General features: G+C 43.6%; 1 protein-coding gene across 15 annotated transcripts in view; it reads right to left on the reverse strand.

Annotated features, from left to right (window-relative positions):
• ELMO1 (engulfment and cell motility 1) overlaps positions 1-15,787 on the reverse strand; it is a 574,098-nt gene that overhangs the window by 129,995 nt on the left and 428,316 nt on the right. The window contains exon 1 of one of the 15 annotated variants that reach the window (XM_070059731.2): positions 11,914-12,167. The exons of the other annotated variants lie outside the window; for them this stretch is intronic. The gene's annotated coding sequence lies outside the window, so the exon portion shown is untranslated. Of the gene's footprint in view, positions 1-11,913; positions 12,168-15,787 lie in introns of those variants that run through there. 15 annotated transcript variants of the gene reach the window in all.

The raw sequence follows: 15,787 nt of genomic DNA on the forward strand, positions 1-15,787 counted from the left end.
CCTTGGCAGGTTTGAATGTTCACTTGAGTCATGCATGGCACAGGCATCCATTGGCTCTACAGGTGTATAGTAACAAGGCCAGCCCTCCACTTTCTCGTCTCCACTCCCTGCTCTGCCTCCTACCATCATCTGACTGATACAACAGCCAATGACAGAATAACTTTTCTGATCTGTGTGACTTAGCCTGGAACTTAAGAGACCACTTGTTGAAACTATCCAGCTAGAATCCCACATTTCCATCAGCTATAATGTCTAGGTTGTGGAGGAACAGCTTCAATAAGGCCTGAGGTCATCACATGAGCTTCAGTTTGCTTCTTGAGCAATAAAATGAGCTCCTGCCCTTCATCATGAGGGTCCTGAGATACAGAAGTCACATCCATAATACTGTCCTCCAGGGCAGTGGGCTGCCAACTCCCTATTTAAAAAAATATATCTGTACCCTTCACATAGTTTTAAGTCAATAGCTGAAATTCTTCATTGACGTTGAAATCACTCCAAAGGATATAACTTTTGTTGTACTATAATATGGGCATTTAAAAAATTAAGCTGTTACATCACTCTTCTAAATGTATCCTTGCATATATATATATATCACAGTAGTGATTTGAGATCCATAATTACTAATTTAAAAATACATGAATGAGCTCTTCTTTAACAGTTGGAAATTTTACACCTTCATTTTCCCTCTCAAACAAGGGCCAGCCAAGTATTTCATGTAAAAGCCCAAATGCTGAACGTTTCAGGCTCTCTAAGCATTCTCTGTCACAGGTACTCAACTTTGCCCTTATAGTACAAAAGCAGCTATAGACAGCAAGGCACAGCTGTGCTCCAGTAAAACTTTATTCACAATATGAAGTGGGCTGGATTTGGCCCATGGCCACTGTCTGCCAACACTGGCCTTAAACTCAAATTTCTGCTATTTCCCATTTTCTCCATTTTATTTCCTTTCTACTCAGAATTTCATAAGAACAGAATTTTGTGCTTAAAAGTCAACTTTTTTTTTTTTTACAGGCAGAGTGGACAGTGAGAGAGACAGTTGGTTCACCCTCCAGTGGCCGCCGCGGCCGGCGTACCGCGCTGATCCGATGGCAGGAGCCAGGTGCTTCTCCTGGTCTCCCATGAGGTGCAGGGCCCAAGCATTTGGGCCATCCTCCACTGCACTCCCGGGCCACAGCAGAGAGCTGGCCTGGAAGAGGGGCAACCGGGACAGAATCCGGCGCCCTGACCGGGACTAGAACCCGGTGTGCCAGTGCCGCAAGGCGGAGGATTAGCCTAGTGAGCCGCGGCACCGGCAAAAGTCAACTATTAATCATCCTGTCATACCTCTCTGAGAAAAAAAGATATACATACTAAAATCTAATTTAAAAACACACTTCCTGTGAACAGAAGGCTCTAACAAAAATTTACATCTTGAGGGAGTCTAATGGTACAACTCGTGTTAGAATAAATCAATTAAAACAAATATATTGCATAGTTTAATAAACAATTACTAAACTCAATAGAAAGGTTTCGCTGGGAATGTACGCCTTAATGAGATGGGGATTTGTTTATGGATCCTTATTCAAAGGATCTGTCCTGAGTTCCTTTGGCTTGTAGAGAAAGTCTACATGCTATGGACAACATGCAAATAGAAGGTCAGGGTGGTGAGAGGGGGCCTTCCTTGTGTGCAGAAGAATGGTTGGGGAAAATTGATGGGAAGACTACAGCTGTCTCAGGATAAGTTTTAATGTGCACTTGAAAGCTGGGGATGTGAAAGTGGATTACCTTTCCTCTGAAAAGTCTTCACACCTTTCAGGAGAATGAGCACCAAGTTGAAGTGCATACATTAGCTATAAATCAACGTGCAGGTGCTGCTGAAATTGAGGCAACAGTGAAAACATGGGCTTGGGAAGCAGGCACACTTGGATTTGAACTCTGCTACTTACTGGATGGATAATGAGATAACTCTGTAAGTGTCTGTTTTCTTATCTGAGAAAAGGGGTATAATGCCTTTTCCAGTTGCTTTACAACTCTTCTGAAACTGTTTGGTAAATGATGGGGACTGAGAGCTGAGTCTCCCCAGTTCCAGCCCTCTGTCCTTGCAGTACAGAAAGACGTACGCTTCCCTAAGAGCTGCTTGCCTGAATGACCACACTACGAAGTAATTTGCAAAATATAGCCAGGTCACCATTGTGGCATAGTGGGTAAAGCTGCAGCTTGCAATTCTGGCATCCCATATGGGCACTGGTTCATATCCCAGCTGCTCCACTTCTGATCCAGCTCCCTGCTGATGACCTGAAAAAGCAGCAGAAGATGGCCCAAGTACTTGGCCCCTGCCACCTATGTGGGAGACCTGGATGAAGCTCCTAGCTCCTGGTTTTGCTCTGGCCCAGCCCTGGCTGTTGTGGCCATCAGGGGAGTGAAACAGCAGGTGGGCGATGGAGCTGGCTTTCTCTCTCTCTCTCTCGCATTCTCTCTCTCTCTCTGTCTCTCTCACTTTAAATATATAAATCAATCTTTAAGAGAAATGAAAGGGCTGGCGCCGTGGCTCAATAGGTAATCTTCCACCTAGCGGCGCTGGCACCCCAGGTTCTAGTCCTGGTCAAGGCGCCGGATTCTGTCCCGGTTGCCCCTCTTCCAGGCCAGCTCTCTGCTGTGGCCAGGGAGTGGAGTGGAGGATGGCCCAAGTGCTTGGGCCCTGCACCCCATGGGAGACCAGGAGAACCACCTGGCTCCTGCCTTCGGATCAGCGCGGTGCGCCGGCCGCGGCGGCCATTGGAGGGTGAACCAACGGCAAAAGGAAGACCTTTCTCTCTGTTTCTCTCTCTCTCACTGTCCACTCTGCCTGTCAAAAAAAAAAAAAAAAAAAAAAAAGAGAGAGAGAGAGAGGGGGAGAGAAATGAAAGGATTCTTGAGGGAAGAATATATATATATATATAGAATAATGATTTGGTAAATTCTACCCAGAAGACCTGTTAACATGTGAACTGCCTGACACACTATCAGGGCAAGTGTTTCTGACATTGGTCTGACCTTGAAGCAAGTGTCTAGATGTCAGTTTAGAAGGGCAATTCTATTAGTGATAGGAAAAGGATCACTACACAGAGTTGGTGGGATGATTAGTTAGAGGGATGACAGTTAGGGATAGTGCTCAGATTTTGGGCTAAGGGACTTTCACACCTATTTGCCATTTATACCTCTACTCAGATGACCAGAAATCGCACCACTTCTAGATCAGCAGAATTGCAAAATTTTTTTTTCCTCCCTTGAGAGTTCTAACAGTTCAGAAATTTGGCTCATTGGAGTTTTATTTCATAGACTGCTTTGCAAAACTAGGATAATGCACAGCTCTTGAGCTTGCCTTTTGGTTCAGTATCTCTTAGGCATACGGGGTGGGGGGTGGAGGAGGAAGGCAGAAGGCAAGGACCGTTATTGGCCAATTTGTTTTCATCAATTACTTTCAAGTTGTTTTCAAACAACTCTTACAAGGGCCCAATTTTCGAAAGTGGGATTTTTTTTCTTTATGTAAATAGATTTGGAAATGAATGCATAAGTGAACGCACAAATGAGTTAGTGAATATATAAATAAATGTGGCTTGTTGGAACTTTTTCTTATTGTAGCCTCCATATTCTAGGAAATTCCAACTTTAAATCCAGTGATTCCATGAAAAAGAAATTTACATGCTGCTTAACCTACAGATATTCATAACCTGTGACCCTAGGCGTAGAACAGTGCCTGATATATGGTAAGCATTCAGTGAACATTGGTTGTTGAACAAATTAAAACAGCTAAGAAATGTGAACTTTGTCTTTTGTTCACAGTGACATGTGAGCAAGTCAGTTGGTTTCTCTGACCCTCATTTCCCTCACCCGAATGAAATGATTGCATTCTACTACCTCTTCTTCTGTCTGTAGGCCCACTGAGACCAGACGTAGAGCCCTAGGCAACTACTACTGTTGGGCCCAAGCTGTCATAGGTTCCTTTAAGGTCTAAAGGGCTATGAGTTTATAGTAAATAGGTGACTAGAAGTGACAAAGAGAGAAACCATCCCTTCTCTGTTGACAGAATGCGTAATGCAGGAATAATGAGTACCTTGCTGGTAGGGAGTGGAGGCAGGGAAGAAAGCCATCAGGAAGTGGCTGGGAACTTGCATTATGCCTTAAAGAAGAAGAAAGACAGACTTGGACATGATGGCTAAGGTTTGGCTATCCAGAAAGATTTAAGGGTCATCTGTAGAGACCAAGAACATCTTGCCTTACAAATGTGAAAGCCCTCAATTATTTATGGTAGGTCATAGCCCTCCTAGAAGCACGATACTGTTTGATCTTGACTAGCTTCCAAATCAGCAAAGTAGACTCACACATCACTACCCTAGAGCTTTTGGTACCCCAGCTAGAAATGGGTTTCAATTATTTCTCCTCAATAAACTAGGATGAGTTGTTAGGGGATGTTATATTATTCTTTCATTTAGTTTCTTAGTTTCCATTGTTCAATAGTCCATGAGAAATGCACCTGTACTTATTTTTTTATTATTATTATTTGAGAGACAGGGATGGGAGACAGACAGAAAACGCTCCCCTCCATAGTTGGGGCTGGACTTGCCTGAAGCCAGGAGCCAGGAACTCAATCCAGATTTTCCATTTGGGTGTCAGAAACCCAACCTCTTGAGCCATCATTGCTGCCCCTTACAGTTTGCATTAGCAGGAAGCTGGAGTCAAGAGCCTGAGCCAGGAACTGAACCCAGGTTCTCCTATGTGGGACACAAGTGTCTTAACCACTAGGCCAAAGGCCCGCCCCACTTCCACTTTTATGAATGAGAAAACTAAGGTCCAGAGAGCATAAGTAGCCTGCCTACGCAGTTCTCAGGAAACTATGGATATGGCAGAAGGATGGCTTATAAGGTGGTTTTTGCAAAATTTCTTGTGTTCACCTTGTGGAGATGGTTGGGCCAGGATGACTGAAGCTAGAATGGAGATTTCACCACTTGATCACTCTCACTCTCTAAATCTGAAAAGTGTAGCCCTGGTTCTACCATCACGGGTACCAGAAAGAGGCCAATGGGGCCTGTTTTAGTCAGCTTTTCAACAAGCTACTCATGGGGCAAAGGAGGTTTATTAAATTCACAGAGCTGGACCACTGGGCAAGCAGTATCTCCATCTCACCTGCTGGGACCTATGCCCTGGCTGGCACTAGTCAGACCCGAGTTCCCTGAGGGGCTCTGATTTGGGGTGCCAATATCAAAGCTTGGGTCCATGAGCTGATGGACATTGTCTTTCCAGCTTGGCAAACAGGATGTTAGAACTGCCCTAGGCTGGCGCTGTGGCTCAGTAGGCTAATCCTCTGGCTTGTGGCACCGGCACACTGGGTTCTAGTCCCGGTCGGGGCGCCGGATTCTGTCCCGGTTGCCCCTCTTCCAGGCCAGCTCTCTGCTGTGGCCCAGGAGTGCAGTGGAGGATGGCCCAAGTGTTTGGGCCCTGCACCCCATGGGAGACCAGGATAAGTACCTGGCTCCTGCCATCGGATCAGCGTGGTGTGCCGGCCGCAGCGCGCCAGCCGCGGCGGCCATTGGAGGGTAACCAACGGCAAAGGAAGACCTTTCTCTCTGTCTCGCTCCCTGTAAAAAAAAAAAAAAAAAAAAAAAAAACTGCCCTGGATGATATCTTAAAGGTTCAACTGCAAGAATTCCAACTGAGTTGGAATTAAACTTTACTTCATTATGCTTCCAGGTCTGGGAATGATGCCAGTGAACAGCTCTCCTTGACAGGTCTCTCATCACTTACAGCTCAAAGGAAAAGAAAAGTGAGCTCCCAAAGTGCCAGGCTGAAGCCCTCCCTGTCAGATGGCAACACCTCCACAGAACAGCTGAGCAAGAGCACGAGTAAAGAGCTGTGTTGTCTTCTCACTGAAACCCTGCATACTGATGACAACTCCCTGTATTTCCTTTTTCAGTTTTGCACAAGGAACATAGGCAGGGGCAGGACACAGGCGAAGGGTGAAAATCAGTTTCAGTCACAAGCCAATTCTGTTATTTTGGCAGTAGCTGACTCGGTGCTGCGTTAAGAAGGATTCTGAGGTTCTGTTTGGCTATACTAAAAAAGATCACTATGGGCCGGCGCCGTGGCTCAATAGGCTAATCCTCCGCCTAGTGGCACCAGCACACCGGGTTCTAGTCCCGGTCAGGGCGCTGGATTCTGTCCCGGTTGCCCCTCTTCCAGGCCAGCTCTCTGCTGTGGCCAGGGAGTGCAGTGGAGGATGGCCCAAGTGTTTGGGCCCTGCACCCCATGGGAGACCAGGAGAACCACCTGGCTCCTGCCTTCAGATCAGCGCGGTGCGCCGGCCGTGGCGGCCATTGGAGGGTGAACCAATGGTAAAGGAAGACTTTCTCTCTGTTTTTCTCTCTCTCACTGTCCACTCTGCCTGTCCAAAAAAAAAAAAAAAATCACTATGGTCAATTGAACATGGGCCCTAGATAGATGGATAGATTGTTCAGATGTTTCACACATATATGACAGAGGGAGTCACCAAGTCTAAACTCCTTAACTCTATGAAGATGGAAAGTAACCAAAGGTTAAATAACTCACAAAATTTAATTAATAAACTTGAAATAACCCAGAGACTTAGATTCTAGAATACTATTCTGTCCTTCATAGGAACACTTTTCTAGTCTCAGATTTCTAGAATATTAAAAATTGTTTGAAATAAACTAACAAATTAGTAGACTTCACATTTTAATGTAATTTAAAAATACTAATTATAATGATAATTTTACCTGTGTGATGCACAGCTATTTCCCAGTGTCTCTATAGTCAGTGAAATCCCGAAGTACTTCTTTCCATTTAATACTGAGAGTATTAGTCTTTGGGTTGGCCAAATATCAGCAAATATGCAAAATAACTCATCTTACTCTTAAAATCTACCATGTCTTTGGTTTAAACTACTAGTGTTGACTCAATAAAGAAGGTTAAATTATGCAATGCAAAGAGTTTGTAAAGAATCTACACGATTTACATAAGTAAACATTTCTTGGGTATGTAAGTGCAGGAGGCATCCACATCCTTCTTATAAAGTTCCCAAGTGCATCATGGGAGCCCCGTCCTGATGACCCAATCTAAACCTAATTACCTCCCCAGGTCCCCACCCCCAAACATGATCAACATAGGGAGACCTCAATTCAACAGACAAGAATGGGAATGTGGATTTCCTAGCTTCTAGAACCATGAGAAATTCTTTATAAATTATCCATTCTTAGGCATCCTGTTGTAACAACACAAAACAGATTAAGACAAGGGAAACAGTCTCCAAACACATGAATGGCAGAGCTAACATATTTAGAGACTGAAAATGCCACAGAAGGATGAATGTTGACTTCTTACAACAGGAAATGGTATACTTTTTAACTCCCCAGGCCAAACCAAGATTGGCTGTATGTTGAGTTTTCTAGGAGCAATGGGTAAGGGCAAATATGAACACATTTATGGAACTAATGTTCTGTTCTTCTCTCTGTTACCAGAGCCAAGTCTTCCATGTACCTCTTGGAGGCAAAGGCGATGAAGGTGCCATGGCATGATGATAGTGGAGAGGTAACTGGCCAAGTGTACAGAGAGTTCTCTGAGAGTCTAGCAATGTACTGTCCAGGAGAGTATTCACTAAACAAGAAGCCTTGAAATGAGTGGCTAGTGTGACTGTGTGATTGATTTTAAAACTTTATTTCATTTCAGCTAATTTAAATTTAAAAACCAGGTTTCAATTTAGTTATTGGAAAATGTTTAAGTATGTGTGGAACAACTTACATACATGAATCTATTTTTTAGCTGTAAATTTTATGAAATCTAAAGACAGATTTCCTGTGAAAATCTTCTATCCAAATTGTGCTACTCTGTAAGTGTAAAACACATGTCAGATTTCAGACTTAACATAAAAATTCAATGTAAATATTTCATCAATACTTTTGTAGTTACATGTTGAAATTAATAAACAGAATGGGTTAAATAATATAAACTACCAAATTACCTGTTTCTTTTCATTTTTTTAAGGTGAGTTGTAAAATCAAATGAAAATATATCTATAACTTGTATTATATTTGTGTTTCCATTTAATAGTGCTGGTTAAAAAGACATTTTCCATATTGTTCTAAGATTGTTTTCTGTACATGTATACACCTAGTGTAAAACTAGAAGGTGTATAGTAGGCAAACATAGCAAACAATTCATGTTTTTAAAATCTGCTACTAAAATTGCTTCCAATTCCTTTTCTCTTTAGCAGTGTGATCTTGCTTATATGCTTTTCTCTTCTACTTCTTTATTTGTCAAATGGGAAATACTGATGAGAGCAATAGTTTTTCCTTTCTTTCTAGCAACCTAACTCCCTCTCTCATTTTTTCATTAATGTCATCTTCACTGTGCATGTCAGTTTATATGACAGATAAAGTGGAGTTGCTGTGGTTGAAGTGGGAGTGGAGGGTTCACACTCCCACCCAGCTCCACTTCCCCGCGGCAGCCATCAGTATCCCTCCTAAAACTCTGAGGAGCACAGCTGGAAACCATTTCCTGGGAGGATTCCCAGACCTAATCTTCCCTTAGGCTTCAGTTGCTCTCTTTTTCACTTGGCGGAATCTACTTTAGAGCTGAGTTCCCGAGGTATCTGGAAAGCACAGGAGCCTTGGTGATTCCCGCAAGTAATGTGGGTCACGTAAACCCCCAAACCAGCTGCTCTGCTATTCCTGGTTCTTCACCACGCTCACCACTGTTCTGGCACATCATTCTTGGCAAATGCAAGCAACGGATGGCCGTGGAAATCAGTGACTTACCAGTTCTCTGAGTTGGCCCAGCAGGATCTGGTCTTGTCTGCAAATACCCTTCTCAGAGTGAAGTTGTGCATCACACAACATGAGGAGAAGAAATGGTACATTTTGGTTGTGACCTTTTATTTAAGCAAACTTCTTCTAAATATCATTATTAATGCACTCAACCACCCCAGAATACCTTCTTGATTTTACTTTAATTATTGTGATGACTATTTAATGCACCTACTTGTGGCCTGACTTCACCAGACAGACTAGCAAGCTAAAGAAAATGTCTTGCCCTGTCTCCTCACTCTTCCTCCATCTACAGATGTAGCAATAGGCAAATCAATATGGATAAAATATCAAGCATTTTCCAGTTCCTAGCTAGGTCAACATGGGCAAGTTCCCTTACATTTTGGTGAGATGATTCCTTCATGAAATACTCCTGTTAGGGATGGTGAAGACTAAGTGAGTTAATATATCCACATGTAGAATGCATTGGAAAATGTCTGGCACCTAAGAACTACTCAAGAAAGATTTGCTACCTCTCTTGTGATTGATTTCACTTCAATTACTCGGAGAACTGAGCAATTCCATCCTTCAAACTCCTAGTCCTTAATGCTAGGGATTGGATCCCACAAAGTTATATTCTCTTTGACTTGTATTGGCCAACTTTGATGTGCCCTTGAAAAACTAGGAGAATTCATTCTACTATATATTTATAATATACCCGACCTGCTCCAAATGCCAAGGGGAGGCAGTGAGAAGAAGCCTTCTCTCTCAGCAATGAACAGAATGTTTACAAGAGCCAAGCTCTCATTCAGGCTCCTGAAAGAGCACTTTCAATTTCAAGTTCCATGATTCTAGTTTGATTGATTGGCCAGGCTTAGGAGGGAGAGTCACCAGGTTCCAGAGTCAGTTCTAAGATTTCTTGATTGGAGCCATAATTGAGAACAGCCAGGACCTGGTTCAGGTATCAATGTCATTGCTAAAGCCAGCAGTTGTTTGTGATGGGGCTCCTGCAGTCTTTAGAGAATCTATTTGAATAAAGAAGACTATGAATTTTAGGGCAATGTGCATTCCTGGATATTCCCTAGGACAGACATCCTACTTCATCCTGAAAGTGTTAATTATTGAGTGTTATACGACTGTGCATAAATGGATTTTCTTGGGAGCAGGAGGGGGCTCATAGTTTCCACTTTTTAAAGATCTCCATGACCCAGACACAGATTAAGAGCTACAGTTTTAGATGTCCCCCCATTTTTACTGCTTCCATAAAAGGCTGGTTTCTTCTCTCGTTCTTGCCAACAGGTGCCAGCACTTCACTTACGAAAAGTGACACTACTGGGGGAGGGAAGTGGTTAAAGGAGGATGGAGAATCATCGGCACTGAATGCAAATCCTCTAGGAACCCGACTTCCTCACACTTGTGCATGCATCACGGTACAGGAAGGAGAGAAATGCAGCAGGGAGGGTTCATGTGCACACAAGCACCTCTGATCAGGTGGAATTCTCAAAGGGGCTCATGGTTCTGGAGTCTCTTGCAACCAGCAGCCAACTGACTTCTCAAGAAAGGCCTTTATGTAATTAGCATGTCACCGATCTGGCAAGCGCAGATGTCCCCAGTTCACGGTCACCTATGGTCAGGGAACTCTCCCCCTGCCTGCAGTGCCAGGTCTGTTTCTCTAAAGGGCACAGAGCAGAAGGTGTCTTTCAGCCAATCACCCAACTGCCCTCACCCTGCCTTGGGTCTTGTACAGATCAATGCTTCCTAGTTCTTTTGTTTCTTTAACCATGCATTACAGATCCCATTTAGCATAGAGAAAATTCCATTACAGAGCCACGTGAAAACCCACAACTCTTCTGGCAAAAGGACATTTTTAAAAAAGGACAAGACAGCAAGATTTCTCATGTACAACTATTTCACATGCATTTCTTTATAAACAAGATCATAATGCTTTATTTTATTTTCCTCTCTGTTATTTCAACCCAATCGACTGTAAATAGAAGACAACAACTGTGCTGTGCCACTTTCTAACATGCATTTTATAAAAAGCAGTATCAGACAGGAAAGACAGAAGACTTATCTCAGGCAGAGATGAAAGCCCCAAGTTCAGCCCCCACTCTGCACCCAGTCGAAAGCAACACCTTTTCTCTCCATGTTAAGAAGCATTACAGTCTCCTTGGAATCCTATGTTGTGCTTAGATTCAGACTTGCCAGCCACATATATTTTTAAGTTTGCAGCTAAAGGGTCACTAAAGGGAAAGAGTTTCTCCTTCTGCATGCTGCCCTTCCACTGCCTGTTTACAATACTGCTTTCTTGTTCTTCCTGTTTCTACCCAACAAAATTGAAAATTTCATCACCGGTGTCGGAAAATTAAACCCCAGGGAACACAGCAATAGCTCAGAGCATCCCTTCCCTGGCAAACAGCCAATCCTGGAATATAACTTTGCCAGCCCTTTCTGGTTTTCCGAGGTTTGAAAGGATGCAAAAGAGTCATTTCAAAGCACGCTTTTTCACTGCTGTAATCTTTCTGCCTGCACTTCAGCTCATTCTTGCAATTAATTTTTTAAGAAATTCAATTTGCAGGCTGGCTTCATGAAAGGAAGGGACATGACCTAGCTCAGCGGCACATTTCCCTACCAGAGAACAGCGGTGCACGGAGAAGAGAAGCTTCGTTCCGTGGCTGGGGTCTGCAGAGGTGTTTGACAGATCATTGTAATAACATCTCTCCTCACAATGCAAACACCAGAAACACAATCAAGCAGCCCTGGGCTCTGCGCCTGCACCCTTTTCTCTCTTCCTAGCAGTACACAGGGTTGACTCTTACTCATTTAGTTTTAAAAGTATTTTTGTTTGAAATAGATGAATACCTAGGAGGAGAAAGCAAAACTCTGCTCCTTACACTAATCTGAACTAGACAAGCAATGTCCAAGTATAACACACAGTCAACTACAAACCTGATCAGACCCAAGCAAAGCATGCAGCCTTTAGAATACAGAGTCTCTTGCAACATGGGGAGCTTTGGATGTCTGCTCTTCCATGTGCTTGCTCCAATCCCGTTTTCTCAGCAAACAATAGGACAAAGCTACGTTTTAGCTCAGGCTGCTAATGCCAGCAGACAGATGTGTAAGAGTGATGCTTACTCACCAAGCTCCCCTAAGTCCATCTTTCCAACTACAAAGATCGCGTCTAAGCTGCTGCCTCCACCAGATGACTTAGAGTCGCCACCCAGAAGAACAATGTGCCGGAATACCAGACGGTTCCTGAGCGAGCTTGTGCATGAAACAGGTTTCCAGTTGAGCCATGTGAACAGAGACCCGCCGCACACCTTTGAATGGCATTCACTCCAAGTCCAGAGGAATAAGCATGTAGCTTTGCTTATGTTTATGGAGCTGGAGCCCAGGGGTGCTCCGATTGGCAGGAGTTGTGGAGAGATCAGCCAATCAAAGGGAGCCTCCATTTCAGGGAAACTCCTGCTCATTTATTTAGAATCTTCAGAGATCATCGGCTTTTCTGGGAAGAGCATTTCTCTGATAGTATCACAAGGGAAAAATAATCACTTCATTTCTATTTTACTACCCCATGCTCTTTGTCAATACAAGTATAGCTCCCCTCCTGATGCTTCTCAATAATCCCACATTTTCTCATAAAGAACTAACACAAATAAATAAGAGGAGGAAGAAGAAAACAACAAGAACGAGCGGCGGGCTGGAGATAGTTCATATTCATCAGCCTCCACCTTGTTGGGAGACAGAGTAGGGGGGAGTGCCTGGGCTCAATAATTACTGATTCTGTTGCCATGGAAACAGACTGGCTGCAGCAAGTTGGATGCGTGTAGAACATCTGCTGCCAGACCCCATAATCAACTGCAATCTCATCCCTTCCCCTCTTCTCCACTTTGATTTGATTCTGAGTTTGCTTACTTCCACCTTTGCTTCACATCCAGCTTTGGTCCAGAAATGTCATACACTGCCTCCCTGTGAACACATCAGCCACGCACCCCACAGGGGCTCACATACTCAGGAATGCATGCACAAGACAGTGCATCACAGCAGGGGTCCCAGGAGGATCTGTAACTCTGATTCCCACTCAGGTTGTAAACAAACATTAACAGCCTCCACCCCTAATTAAATTTCACAGCAATTTCTAGATAATTACTGGGGATAGGTTTTTAAAATATCTGTTGTCTAAAGCCTTGGAAGCCCCCAAATAAAAGTTTGCAGTGGTATTTCTCAGTGCTGCAGTGGTTTCTGCAAACCTTTGAAATGAAGCACTTGAACCAGGAGGTTTGAAAAGATTTTGCAAGCACACAGTCTTCAGGCTTAGCTCTGTCCTGAATTAGCACCTCACCAAGGCGCCCCAACACTGGGGATCTCCCTGGATTTTTCTCAGCCCATTTCCATCCTCTCTGACTCCGCCCCCGCTTGCTCCAAATTCTTCTGATTGCATGACCAGAATTAATTTCACGGGACTCTGGATATGCTGCCATCTTTCTCCTTAGCAGCAGGGGCCGCCACTGAGCAAGGGATGGCTGATGGCCTGGTCAGGCTCCAGAGGCGGATGTGATGGTGGCAATTCCACAAAAGAGGCCCATAGAAATCCTCAGTTCTACAGAGATTGATAGAAAGTGGTGGAAGTGAAGAAGGTAGAGGAATTATTTCCTGCCCCGTGGCCATCAATCACAGCCTCATTACAGCCTCCAGGAGAACCTCCTCTGCAAGCCCGAGACCCTCAGTCCATTAATGCACGGATCAGTTTGAGGAGGGGGCTGAGGGCTGTTGTTTGCATGGCTCTGGCCCCTAAGGCCAGGGCGAATGACCAATTCTCTACACATCCTCTGTCCCAAAGAGCACCATAGCCCCGGATCTCCCTATTCTGAAATCACATTCACCCATCTCCAAATGTTCAGCTTGAACCACTGTTCTTGATATTGGATTTGCTCTTTTCAGAGTTGGAATCCTGGCTTTCCATTTTGTCTCTATGCCACTATGAGTTTAGGAAGGAAATGTAACCTGAGTTCTGTCTGCTAGGCACCCAACTGCAATATTAGCAATTTTTTCTCAGTTTGGCCAAATAACCTCCACCCTTCAGGATTGTAGATAGCTCAGGTTTTCTCTGGTGATTTTCTGGGACATTTATTTTAACATGGTCTGCCTATTCTCCTTGCCATAGGAGCACCCACCCACTCTCTACCCTCTCATCCTCTTGAAACTGCCCAAATCCCCACATTTTAATGCAGAAACATCTCATTCCAACAAGGTCTTCCCCTCAACCAAAATTTAATATATTTTTCAACAATTATTTTGTGAATGTCTACATGTTAGAGACTTACACTGGTGATACAATGAATTGACATGGCTTCTGTCTTGCAGCCTATAGGCTATAGCAGAGGAACCATGAAATATTAAAGGGTCACTGTGATATGAAGCATGAAGGAGACCTGTGAGCTATATGTGCTGTGAGCACAAATCGTGAACAAACTTAACTTGGTCAGGAAAAGTGTCTTGGAGGAAGTGATATTTAGGTCAAAGTCAATAGGAAGAGTTAAAGCTAATGACTTGAAAGCAAGGGAAAGAGTATCTAGATGTTAGGGACTATCTGCACGTGCAAAAGCTAGAAGGGAGTGTGGCATCTTTGAAAACTTGGAAGAATCCAAATGTGGAGAATGATTGTAACAATGGTGTGAAGACAGAGCAGCCACTCCTAGACACAAGTGAAGGAGTTTGTTTTCACCCTACAAGCATTGCCATGCTCCATTAAATGACTCCTTGTTTCTCAACACACCACCTCAATATATTTGTTATTTTCAATTGACATATTGGCAGATTATCAATCTGATTGAAACAATCTATTTCAAGACATGCATAATTAGCATTCTAAGCACCTGTTCTTGACTAAGCAAATTAATTCTCACAAACCCGTGAAATATTATTATCACTGAGCCATAAAGAGGCTAAATTTTTTAAAAAGTAGTACATTTTGGATTTGAACACAGGGATTCTAGTTCTAGTTTCTCATCACAGGATGCACAGAGACCATCAACTAGGCACTGACTTCGAATTCTTACTAAAATACAGATCCCTGGAGTCCCCTTCCACCCCTCCTCTGCCAGAAATCTCAGGGGTAGATCCTATAAACATCTTTCCAGCACTTCAGGGAATTTTTTTTTTTCATTCAAAAACTATTTGAGAGAGAGGGCAGGTGGAAGGAAGGGAGAGGGAAATTAAAATGGAGAGGGAGAAGGAAAGAAAAGGCTTCTCTCTGCTGGCTCACTCACCAGTGCCGACAACATGATGTGGCAGGAACCCAAAGTCTTGAGCCATCAAAACTGCTTCCTGGTGTCTGAATTAGCAGGAAGCTAGGATCAGGAGTCTGAGGTGGGTATCGAACCCAGGCACTCCAAAATGGGATGTGGCTGTCTTAAGTGTTAGGCCAAATGCCCACCCTACCCAGGGCATTCTTACACCACACCACAGATTGAGAATCACTGCTAAGTGATGTTTGCCTAAAGCAGAGAAAGAGTAATCTTCCCTTAATCTTCAAAGTACAACATGCAGAAGGGCATTTATCTTCCCGAGTAGAGGTTCCCACTACTCCAGGCAGCCACAAAAGGTTCACCCACAGCACCACAACAATGCCACCTTCTTTAGAATGACTAACTCCTGCTGGACCTGCCACCTGAAGGAAGAGTCAAGGGGGAGTCTGTAGCAGAGTCTGGTGCTCAGTTGCTGTACAGTGAGCAGGTTTATGAAGAAACAAGCAAGTTCTTAAAGATCACATTCACTAGGGAGTCAGAGATACTATTAGACCTGCCAACACTAAGGCAGGTGGATCATTTATTATTATGGCCACTAAGCAAAATGTCAAATATTGTTTTCAGGTAGTTTTTTTTTCCAAGAAAACTCATTTCTAAAACAAAGGAAGATGTATAAAATTTTTTTTATCTGATTTCTCACCTCTACTCCCATTCCCCATCTACTTGAAAGCTAGCAAGTACGCTCTGTGGTTCACCTCGCTGACC

This window comes from Oryctolagus cuniculus, chromosome 16 (genome assembly GCF_051225735.1).
Source record: "Oryctolagus cuniculus isolate XC-2025 breed Fujian yellow rabbit chromosome 16, ASM5122573v1, whole genome shotgun sequence".
Classification (NCBI taxonomy): domain Eukaryota; kingdom Metazoa; phylum Chordata; class Mammalia; order Lagomorpha; family Leporidae; genus Oryctolagus; species Oryctolagus cuniculus.